Source organism: Manis pentadactyla, chromosome 13 (genome assembly GCF_030020395.1).
Source record: "Manis pentadactyla isolate mManPen7 chromosome 13, mManPen7.hap1, whole genome shotgun sequence".
In the NCBI taxonomy this organism is placed as follows: domain Eukaryota; kingdom Metazoa; phylum Chordata; class Mammalia; order Pholidota; family Manidae; genus Manis; species Manis pentadactyla.
This window is the reverse complement of record NC_080031.1, coordinates 26055870-26068584: the sequence shown is the minus strand read 5'-3', so window position 1 is coordinate 26068584 and position 12715 is coordinate 26055870. Positions and strand designations below refer to the sequence as shown.

Here is a 12715-nt window from a genome sequence, read left to right as displayed (position 1 = left end):
TGTGGGCATGAGGGTGAAAGTAATCCTAGGGGTTATGAATGAAGTGGTCTAGTCATCAGTTGGCCTCACCTGTTACTATTTACCTGACACTCAGCATCTATGAGTTGCATCAAGCACCTAAATACCCAGAGCTCCTTATCTAGTGTTACCTAACCATGTACACAATGCTAAATAAAACTGGTAGAGTATTATATGAATCAAGTAACATCATTGCTATTATTCAGTTTTTATCAAGAGATTGTTTCAAGCTTGATAACATCTCCCTGCTTCAGTCCAAAAAAAGTTATATTGAAGTTAATATGCATTCTTATAGTTTAGTAAAATAATGAGGTGTTAATTTATCAAATGTTTTAAAAATCAATCAAAACAATGCAGTAAAATCTGTGCATATAGGAGTGCCCTGATATTATATTCGACAGATTTTTGTATAGAACATAGTAGTTAACAATAACAAACAACCAAATCAATCTTACTTGTTCCTAACATGAAAAATGATGACTTTTCCTTCTGCAAATATATAAAATTCCTTTATGAATTCAGACACCCATACAAAAGTACCTGACAGACATTGAGTTAGTGTAGTTTTTATACCTGTATATACATCCTACCACTTAATGATGTCTAAGACAATGATGGATTTTATTCATACAAGTTTCAAATTTAAGAGAAACAATGAGGAAAACACTTTCAAATTTGATAAGCAAATGGCTATAACCAACAAGAAGTATATTTTATAAATTGAGGTTATTTTCCTTTCTAGGGAACAAAACTTGCCATAATTACTTTATATATTATTTAATTCTATTTATCCATACTACAAATTTCTCACCCAATTTAGTATCTTTAAAAAGTTCTAATATTTGACCTTGCAGTGTATGTAATTTTTAAGCATAATAAAATATTTTTTTTAAGTTTTACTATGAAAAATAGATATATTTTCCACCAATAAATCCATTATACGTATGACCAAAATTTAAATTCTGGACTATACTAAATGAAGAGAAGTTAACTTTCTATTGATTAAAATTAATTCAAATCCTTATCATTTTATAGAATTCTAACCTCATATTAGTATAATCACTGGGTTAGATCTTCATGTATAAACATAGCATATTGTTACTAGTTTTTAATGAAATAGTTCTCTAATTTCAAATATAATCAACTATATTTGATTTTAGAGAATTTCTGTAGTATTACTAATTCTTCAGTTCTTCATAACTATGAAGAAAGAAATACAGATCCTTTTGTTTATACCTATAAAATGAAAAATATTACTATTTGTTTATTTGTAGACTTCATGCTAATCATTTTTAGGGATTAGATGAAAACTATCAGGATTATCTGTCTTATCAAATGACAACTGGATCTTTCAGTTGTTCAGGTCAAAATACAACCAGTGTTTCATATGCTAGCAACAAATAAAAAACTGGTCTTAAGTTATGGTTAAAAAGGTGCTCCTCTGGTATTAGAAAAAAAGACAAAGAAAACAGGGTGTGTGTTGTTTCCCTGAGAGGACTCTCATTTGTCCATTGAGGACATGGACATAGAAATAGTATAGTGAAACTGCTAATGAACATAAATATGCAACATGTTTTGGCAAGGTTATGGGTGATTTTACCTTGGTTGGATTTGATGGGGAGTGAATTTGAATTGCATCTAATTCATCCTGAAGAACTCAGGACTGCTCTTGAGTATATGAGGTTGGAATAAGTAAGTGATTAGCTATCTAGGAAGGAGGAAAAGCAAGAATAAAGGCGTGGAGTTCAGAAACAGCCAGAGTATGTGGTGAGATACAGCAGTTATCTGTGTCAGAAGGTAAAATTTAAGGTTAAATTTGTAGATATAACAGAAAGCTGATACAGGAGTAGGCAATAGTCCTATAAGAAAGAATCTTATTTGGCATTATTCAGAAATAAAGAAGAGAATGAAATTTGTTAAGCCAAAGTGATATACTTTCATTTTAGTTAGAAGAAAACTTTTAAAGAATTAACTCTAAAGAAAGGAAGACTACTGATAAAACTGTTTTGATAGCCCAGGACAATGACACAATCACTTGAGGCAGGGACAGATATGAAGAATAGTTCTATAAAATTTGTTCAGTGTGGGTAGCGCAGGGAGTCATGTTGGGGATATTAATATAGGTGAGGAAAGCCATGCAATACTCTTAAGGCTATGTACACAGAAAAAGTAGGATGATAAAAAGAATCTTGAGCAATATTAAAATTTAAGGGATGCCATCAAAAAGTAAAGTTCCTTATGCTAGCAAAGCCAGTACATTAACTATAGTGGTCTATGGAATATATTGAATGAGTAGAGTGAGAATAAAATTTGCCATCAAAAAGCAGAACACTTTGACAGTGACCTTAAGAGCTAGTAACAACCTCAGCAGGTAAGCAGATAAAACCATAACTATCTCAGCCAACCCAGGACATTTAATTACCCTGTAGATGAGAAAGTGTAGTTTACCTTGTTGGAAAGGGTGGATGATGTGGAAAGGAGAGAGAATAGATAGTAGTTAGACAGGAGTACAGAATAAGGTAAGGATTTTATATGGTAAGAGGAACTTGAACATGAAATGGTATCTAGAACATTAAAAAGAAATTCACAATCCTACAATCAAGTGACATGTGGCCAAAGAAATGTCTGAAGACAGAAATGTTTGTAGACAGGAAATTCAGTCAGGCAGAGAGTGAGTGGAGATAAGGATATATTGGCAGCAGATAAGAGAGTTGATATCTTAAGCATCAGAGACAGGCAGGACTGTAGAAATTAGGAACTCAGTAAAGCAAAGCACCTATATAGGTAGGTAACAATATTAAATGGAAGATTTTATTCCAGTGTTATTCTGGATATCAGGGAGTTTTATCAATATAAACATTTTCCATTTGGGAAAACAGTAAGCATATAAAAGTAGAGTCTCAGGCAATAGAGAACAGAAAGAAATCCAGTTACCAAAGCTAGTTTAAGGACCCAGGCCACAGAAAAAGGCAGAAACAATGAAATGATACAACATGTTACAACAGGCCTAGTTGCAAGATAGGTTTGGTTGAAGACACATAAAATTTGTGTCAAATGTATACATTTCAACACTTTATATTTTGAGCACCAACTAGTTCTCAATATAATTAACATTATCAGAATATATCAATTTCAAGAAATTCAAGTTGGGGGGTGGAGCCAAGATGGCAGCGTGAGTAGGACAGTGGGAATCTCCTCCCAAAAACATATATATTTTTGAAAATACAACAAATACAACTATCCCTAAAAGAGAGACCAGAAGACACAGGACAACAGCCAGACTACATCCACACCTGTGAGAACCCATTTCCTGGTGAAAGGGGTAAGATACAAGCCAGAGCCCGGCAGGACCCGAGGTCCCTCACCCCAGCTCCTGGCGGGAGGAGAGGAGTTGGAGCGGGAAGGAGAGAGAGCCCAGGACTGCTGAACACCCAGCCCTACCATCCGGACCAGAGCGCAGACACAGTGCACGCGTGGGGTGCTGGAAACTAGGGAAGTAGGATAGTAAGACCTGTGAGTGGATCCCGCAGCCAGTGCCCCTGTGACAAAGAAAAGCGAGTGCTTTTTGAAAGTCTTAAAGGAACAGACCGCACGGCTGGACGGAAGCATCCCGGGTCACAAACCAGCAGCTGGAAATTCCAGGGAAACCCGGGTGCACTAACCCCCTGGGCAACAGCTCTGAGACCCTTCATGGAGGTAAACAGCCAAACAGCCCCCCGTCCATTACCCCTCCTGGCCCCGCTATAGCAGAGCAGCGGCCTGAGGCTGGAACGCCCACAGCAAGGGAGCTTCCTCCATACTGGCCGGGCAAGATACAGAGACACAGTCTACATGCAATTGCCCAACACAAGCCACTAGGGGTTGCAGTTGTCCCAGTAAAGAAAGGCCAAAAGCAAGTGGAAAGAGTGTTGACTCTCCCAGCTGACAGATGAGTCAGTAGCATACCACTGCATCTATCAACATGAAAAGGCAAAAAAATTTGATTCAGACAAGACTAACCGAGACAGCTTCGACATCTTCTACATCTTCCCCTGAGAAGGAACCTAAGGAGATAGATTTAACCAATCTTCCTGAAAAAGAATTCAAAACAAAAGTCATAACCATGCTGATGGACTTGCAGAGAAATATGCAAGAACTAAGGAGGGAGAATACAGAAATAAAACAATCTCTGGAAGGACTTCAAAGCAGAATGGATGAGATGCAAGAGACCATTAATGGACTAGAAAACAGAGAACAGGAATGCAGAGAAGCTGCTGCAGAGAGAGATAAAAGATCTCCAGGAATGAAAGAATTTTAAGAGAGCTGAGTGACCAATCGATATGGAACAATATCTGCATTATACGGGTACCAGAAGAAGAAGAGAGAGAAAAAGGGATAGAAAGTGTCTTTGAAAAAATAATTGATGAAAACTTCCCCAAACTAGGGGAGGAAATGGCCTCTCAGACCACAGAGGTACACAGAACTCCCATGAAAAGGGATCCAAGGAGGGCAACACCAAGACACATAATAATTAAAATGGTAAAGATCAAAGACAAGGACAGAGTATTAAAGGCAGCCAGAGAGAAAAAAAAGGTCACCTACAAAGGAAAACCCATCAGGCTATCATCAGACTTCTCAACAGAAACCTTACAGGCCAGAAGAGAATGGCATGATATACTTAATGCAATGAAACAGAAGGGCCTCGAACCAAGACTACTGTATCCAGCACTAATATCATTTAAATATGAAGGAGGGATTAAACAATTTCCAGACAAATAAAAGCTGAGGGAATTTGCCTCCCATGAACCACCTCTACAGGGCATCTTACAGGGACTGCTCTGGATGGGAGAACTCCTAAAAAGAGCACAGAACAAAACACCCAACATATGAAGAAGGGAGGAGGAGGAATAAGAAGGGAGAGAAATAAAGAATCATCAGACCATGTTTATAATAGCTCAATAAGCGAGTTAAGTTAGACAGTAAGATAGTAAACAAGCTAACCCTAAACCTTTGGTAACCACAAACTTAAAGCCTGCAATGGCAATAAGTACATATCTTTCAATAATCACCCTAAATGTAAATGGAATGAATGCATCAATCAAAAGACACAGAGTAATACAATGGATAAAAAAGCAAGACCCATCCATATGCTGCTTTCAAGAGACTCACCTCAAACCCAAAGACATGCACAGACTTAAATTCAAGGGATGGGAAAAGATATTTCATGCAAACAACAGAGTGAAAAAAGCAGGTGTTGCAATACTAGTATCAGACAAAACAGACTTCAAAATAAAGAAAGTAACAAAAGATAAAGAAGGACATTACATAATGATAAAGGGCTCAGTTCAACAAGAGGATATAACCATTATAAATATATATGCACCCAATACAGGAGCACCAACATATGTGAAACAAATACTAACAGAATTAAAGGAGGAAATAGAATGCAATACATTCATTGTGGGAGACTTCAACACACTACTCACTCCAAAGGACAGATCCACCAGACAGAAAATAAGTAAGGACACAGAGGCACTGAACAACACACTAGAACAGATGGACCTAATAGACATCTATAGAACTCTACATCCAAAAGCAACAGGATATACATTCTTCTCAAGTGCACATGGAACATTCTCCAGAATAGACCACATACTAGGCCACAAAAAGAGCCTCAGTAAATTCATAAAGATTGAATACCAACCAATCAACTTTTCAGACCACAAAGGCATAAAACTAGAAACAAATTGTACCAAGAAAGCAGAAATGCTCACAAACACATGGAGGCTTAACAACATGCTACTAAATAATCAATGGATCAATGACCAAATGAAAATGGAGATCCAACAATATATGGAAACAAAGGACAACAACAACACAAAGCCCCAACTACTGTGGGATACAGCAAAGCAGTATTAAGAGGAAAGTATATAGCAATCCAGGCATATTTAAAGAAAGAAGAAAAATCCCAAATGAGTGGTCTAATGTCACAATTATCGAAATTGGAAAAAGAAGAACAAATGAGGCCTAGGTCAGCAGAAGGAAGGACATAATAAATATCAGAGAAGAAATAAATAAAATTGAGAAGAATAAAACAATAGCAAAAATCAGTGAAACCAAGAGCTGGTTCTTCGAGAAAATAAATAGATAAGCCTCTAGCCAGACTTATTATTAAGAGGAAAACAGAGTCAACACACATCAACAGAATCAGAAACGAGAAAGGAAAAATCATGACAGACCCCACAGAAATACAAAGAATTATTAGAGAGTACTATGAAAATCTATATGCTAACAAGCTGGGAAACCTAGGAGAAATGGACAACTTCCTAGAAAAATACAACCTTCCAAGACTGACCCAGAAAGAAACAGAAAATCTAAACAGACCCATTACCAGCAACAAAATTGAAGTGGTAATCAAAAAACTACCAAAGAACAAAACCCCTGGGCCAGATGGGTTTACCTCGGAATTTTATCAGACATACAGAGAAGACATAATACCCATTCTCCTTAAAGTTTTCCAAAAAATAGAAGAGGAGGGAATACTCCCATACTCATTCTATGAAGCCAACATCACCCTAATACCAAAACCAGGCAAAGACCCCACCAAAAAAGAAAACTACAGACCAATATCCCTGATGAACGTAGATGCAAAAATACTCAACAAAATATTAGCAAACTGAATTCAAAAATACATCAGAAGGATCATACACCATGACCAAGAGGGATTCATCCCAGGGATGCAAGGATGGTACAACATTTGAAAATCCATCAACATCATCCACCACATCAACAAAAAGAAAGACAAAAACCACATGATCATCTCCATAGATGCTGAAAAAGCATTTGACAAAATTCAACATCCATTCATGATAAAAATTCTTAACAAAATGGGTATAGAGGGCAAGTACCTTAACATAATAAAGGCGATATATGATAAACCCACAGCCAACATCATACTGAACAGTGAGAAGCTGAAAGCTTTTCCTCTGCATTCGGGAACAAGACAGGGATGCCCACTATCCCCACTGTTATTCAACATATTACTGGAGGTCCTAGCAACGGCAATTAGACAAAACAAAGAAATACAAGGAATCCAGGTTGGTAAAGAAGAAGTTAAACTGTCACTATTTGCAGATGACATGATATTGTACATAAATAACCTTAAAGACTCAACTCCAAAACTACTAGAGCTAGTATTGGAATTAAGCAAAGTTGTAGGATACAAAATTAACACACAGAAATCTGTGGCTTTCCTATACACTAACAATAAACTAATAGAAAGAGAAATCAGGAAGACAATTCCATTCACAATAGCATCAAAAAGAATAAAAAACCTAGGAATAAACCTAACCAAGGAAGTGAAAGACCTATACCCTGAAAACTATAAGACACTCTTAAGAGAAATTAAGGAGGTCACTAACAAATGGAAACTCATCCCATGCTCCTGGCTAGGAAAAATTAATATCGTCAAAATGGCCATCCTGCCCAAAACAATATACAGATTCGATGCAATACCTATCAAACTACCAACAGCATTCTTCAATGAACTGGAACAAATAGTTAAAAAATTCATATGGAAACACCAAAGACCCAGAATAGCTAAAGCAATCCTGAGAAGGAAGAATAAAGTGGGGGGGGGGATCTCATTCCCCAATTTCAAGCTCTACTACAAAGCCACAGTAATCAAGACAATTTGGTACTGGCACAAGAACAGAGCCACTGACCAATGGAACAGAATAGAGACTCCAAACATTAACCTAAACATATATGGCCAACTAATATTCGATAAAGGGGCCATGGACATACAATGGGGAAATGACAGTCTCTTCAACAGATGGTGCTGGCAAAACTGGACAGCTACATGTAAGAGAATGATACTGGATCACTGTCTAACCCCACACACAAAAGTAAATTCGAAATGGATCAAAGACTTGAATGTAAGTCATGAAACCATAAAACTCTTAGAAAAAAACATTGGCAAAAATCTCTTAGACATAAACATGAGTGACCTCTTCTTGAACATATCTCCCCGGGCAAGGGAAACGAAAGCAAAAATGAACAAATGGTACTATATCAAGGTGAAAATCTTCTGTACAGCAAAGGACACCATCAATAGAACAAAAAGGTATCCTACAGTATGGGAGAATATATTCATAAATGACAGATCCGATAAAGGGTTGACATCCAAAATATATAAAGAGCTCACACACCTCAACAAACAAAAAGCAAATAATCCAATGAAAATTGAGCAGAGGAGCTGAATAGACAGTTCTCTAAGGATGAAATTCAGTTGGCCAACAGACACATGAAAAGATGCTCCACATCGCTTGTCATCAGAGAAATGCAAATTAAAACCACAATGAGTTATCATCTCACACCATTAAGGATGGCTACCATCCAAAAGACAAACAACAACAAATTTTGGCGAGGTTGTGGAGAAAGGGGAGCCTTCCTACACTGCTGGTGGGAATGTAAATTAGTTCAACCATTGTGGAAAGCAGTATGGACATTCCTGAGAAGCTCAAAATAGAAATACCATTTGACCCAGGAATTCCACTTCTAGGAATTAACCCCAAGAATGCAGCACTCCAGTTTGAAGAAGACAGATGCACCCCTGTGTTTATGGCTGCACTATTTACAATAGCCAAGGTATGGATGCAACCTAAATGTCCATCAGTAAATGAATGGATAAAGAAGATGTGGTACATATACACAATAAAATATTACTCAGCTATAAGAAAAAAACAGATCCCACCATTTGCAACAAGATGGATGGAGCTAGAGGGTATTATGCTCCATGAAATAAGCCAGGCGGAGAAAGATAAGTACCAAATGATTTCACTCATATGTGGAGTATAAGAACAAAAGAAAACTGAAGGAACAAAACAGCAGCAGAAGCACAGAACCCAAGAATGGACTAACAGTTACCAAAGGGAAAGGGACTGGGGAGGATGGATGGGAAGGGAGGGATAAGGGTGGGGAAAAAGAAAGGGGGCATTATGATTAACATGTATAGTGGGGAGGTCATGGGGAAGGCTGTGCAACACAGAGAAGACAAGTAGTGATTTTATAGCATCTTACTATATTGATGGACAGTGACTGTGAACGGGTATGTGGGGGGGACTTGGTGAAGGGGGGAACCTAGTAAACATAATGTCCTTCATGTAATTGTAGATTAATGGTACCAAAATAAAATTAATTAAAAAAAAAGAAATTCAAGTTATTCAATAGAACTGTCAGATTTGATTTTTGCAGATGCATGTGTTTTAGCGAATTCTGAGAAAAAATATTTAACCCCTCTTAGATATTTTTGATTCATTTTTTTGACAATTATTTGATCTTTTAATAAGTGCTTCCCATTTGTTAACTTTTTTGAAAAAGTCAGATTGTAAGCTTTTATTACAAATTAAAAATTAGGTTCTAAAAAATCTCAGCTTGTTTTCTTTGGGTAAATTCCTAGATGTGGAATGACTGGATCGAACAGCATTTCTATTTTTAGTTTTTTGAGGAATCTCCATACTGATCAGTGTAATAAGCCAGGCACAAAAATACAAATACCATATGATTTCACTTATTTGTAGAATATAAAAAACAAAGAAAAACAGAAGGAACATAGAAGTAGACTCATAGATGCTGAGAAGGGACTAGTGGTTACCAAGGGGGAGGGTTTGGAGCTGTTGAGGGAAGAGGGCGAGGGGGATAAAGGGGCACAACAATTCATAATCACAATATATGTCAGTCACTGGGATGGTAGTATAGCATGGAGAACATAGTCAGTGATTTTATAACATCTTTCTATGATAGCAGATAGTAACTGCACTAGTGGGGGTGAGGATTTAGTAATATGGTAACTGTTGAACCACTGTGTTGTGTACTTGAAACCAATATAAGATTGTATATCAACAATACTTGGAAAAAACAATCTCAACTTGACCAGATAAGAAAAAATTTAAAAGCCTTTGCAGGTGTATTGAAAAAAACAGGCTTAAAAAAAAACCCCACATTTGTCATTACCAAAAAGAGGCATCTTTAGGTGAAAATAATAAAAGTCCCAAGCTTCAGGTAGTTCTGGTTATCTGATCTCTGTGCAAAAAGCAAGCACTTACTATCTTGAGCTCCAATCATTTGTTCATTTCTTATTGGCGGAATTTCATATTCACTTCTTGTTGGATGACTAAACCGGATGATGGTGCAGAGAGTAAACATTCATTTGCTCAGTCCTGCTGTGCTCAGTCTCCTGAGCAGAATTCTCAGCTGGTGTGCATCAGCTACTTTTGTGTCTTTGCCATCTTGTGGTTTAGGGTTTTCTGGGCCTCTGCCCAGATAACTGAAATTGTGTCAGTACCAACATCGATTGGGCCTCTTCTCCTTGTTTTTCTTTATCCTCTCCATCGTCATTCTCTCTAGGCTCTTTGGCTAGGAGGGCCCCTAAATAATTGCCGTCTGTAACCCCATACATACCTTGCCTCACTGGTCTACCTTGCTCTCCTGTGCTCTGGTTGTGGGCTACGTCCATCACTTCTCCCAGCACAGGAGGGTAGAATACTGTGGTCGAGGCCATAGGGTCTCTGCCGGTAGCAAGGTAAGAACCATCGCCTGCAGTAGGGCTGGTGCTATTGGGCCTGGCCTTCAGGAGCTCTCTCACTATTCTGGTTATTCTGCTGCTAATTGCGTGGAGGACCCCTGCAACCATGGACTGCAGTTGTAATGGTTTGGGTTTGCTGCATATTTACTGCCCTGCACTGAAACTGCACCAGAGCCTCCAGCATTTGCTGCCTCTGTACCCTTTTCTCCTTCAACACCCAGCTGCACAGTTTCTCCATCACCTACACCGTGAAGGTACTTCCTGGGGTTATTCTACTTTATGGCAGTCTGGTATACAAATACATCTTCCTTTGCATCATTCCTGTTGATGAAATCTTATTCATTTCTTACACTGAACCATTTACTGTTCCCCAAACCTTAGATGTGATGACCTTGTCCCTGGGAGCAGGCACCTCCAACGCGAGGTAGCCTGTGCTGCCACTCCCTGCGCCACCACCCGCTGCCCATGGTGCTGGGCTTGGCATGTGGGGGGCCGGGAGGGGGCTGCTGGGTCTTTGCCTCACTGATCATGTTGGGTTGATGGTGACTGGGGCCTGCTGTGGCAGCTGCGGGTCCTCCCAGGGTATGATGGCAACTAGGCCTGAGGTGGTGGGGCTTCTCAGGGTGCTCTGGGGTCCAAGCTCCACTCCCACTACTAACTGAACTCTTTGATTCCTGTTTTGACATAAGTAAATGAGAATGTATAGAAGAATACTGACAATCATAAGCTTGTATATTGGAGTGTGTGCGTTTTGTATGTGTGTATGTGTTTGTATAGTGCATGTATGGTGGGTGTGTATTGTGTGTATTGCTGTGCAATTCCTCTATAATTTTGCAAAAAACACTAATTGTTATGTTTGCTCCGGTATTTTATGTACTAAGATCTGTTTCCAGTGTCTCATCCACATTAAAAAAAGTTTTAAATAAGGTAAACTTAAAAATTTTTAGCACTACAAAAATTATTCTAACTAGCATGTTAGTGCTTTAGTTGTGAAAAGAGAACTTCTTTTGTTTTATGGTTTTAATGACTACAAGTCATCTGAGATCTTGCAATGTTTCTATATAAAAGGAAAGATATCTTGCCAGAATAATGTATTTTTGCCTTTGTCATTTGATAAACCAGGTGAATGACACTTTATGATTAATTTATTCTTAGATACAACTAGATATGTTATTTCATGGAGGTTCTTCAGTGTCTTTACACATCCTTTGGTAAAAAGGCCATAAAAGTGTAGTAAAACTTTTAAATAATGACTAGTGGTATTCATCTTTATGAATTCATTTTTAATAGTTATAGTAATGATAATAATAATAGTGAAAATAGCAACTGATATGTGCTTTAAGGTCTAATGTATGTCATACATTGGACTAAGCAATTTATATGTCTTATGTTGTCAAGCATTTCAGAACACTACGACATATGATTCATTTCAACTATTAAGCAGAAGTTAACAAGATTGAGTAAGTTGCTCAAGGTCACACATCTAGTGATGATGGGCTGAGGTGGTTTCAACTTCAATCTGTTTGACATGAAAGTCTAAGCTCTTCAGCATTGTTTTATACTACCTGCTTTTTACTCTGAAAAGGTTTCTGTTGTTTGATGCTTTATATTTTTTCATTTTATCTTCATCTCAGTTGCCTTTTCTATGTCTATAGCTCTGATTCAAACCGCTTTCTGCACTTGCATTACCTAACTGCAAATGTGAATGCTACTGTAGTGTATTTTGGACTACTATGTAGTGGTAGACTATCTCTAAGTGGGAGCTAGTCTTCTGAGATGAATGTTTTTTTCTTTTACCCACAAGTACAGAAGGATGGCTCAGAGAGAAGACAAAATGTTGAAACAAAAAAGAAAAAAAAGAAACCTTGCAGGTTATCTAAGACAAAAATTTGTATGGGCAGTCAGTAAAGTTCCCTTTTTTTTGCTATGGGGTCTGCTCCATAAACCATACACTTTACTGTGATTTGAAGTAAAGAATGTACTATAGCCCCCTTTCTTTTCAGAAAACTTTCAAACTGGCAAGCAGCCATTTGGAACGCTAGGCACATTCTGGCCATTCTACACTGACATGAGGTTGGTACTTGTCCAGCAAAGGAGCAATAGTCGACATTTTCTATACAACCATAGGAGCTG

General features: G+C 37.8%; 1 pseudogene; it reads right to left on the bottom strand.

Moving 5' to 3' along the window:
- Nucleotides 1-10171: 10171 nt before the first annotated feature.
- On the bottom strand, nucleotides 10172-11066 carry LOC118921095 (Y-box-binding protein 1-like; annotated as a pseudogene).
- Nucleotides 11067-12715: the final 1649 nt, after the last annotated feature.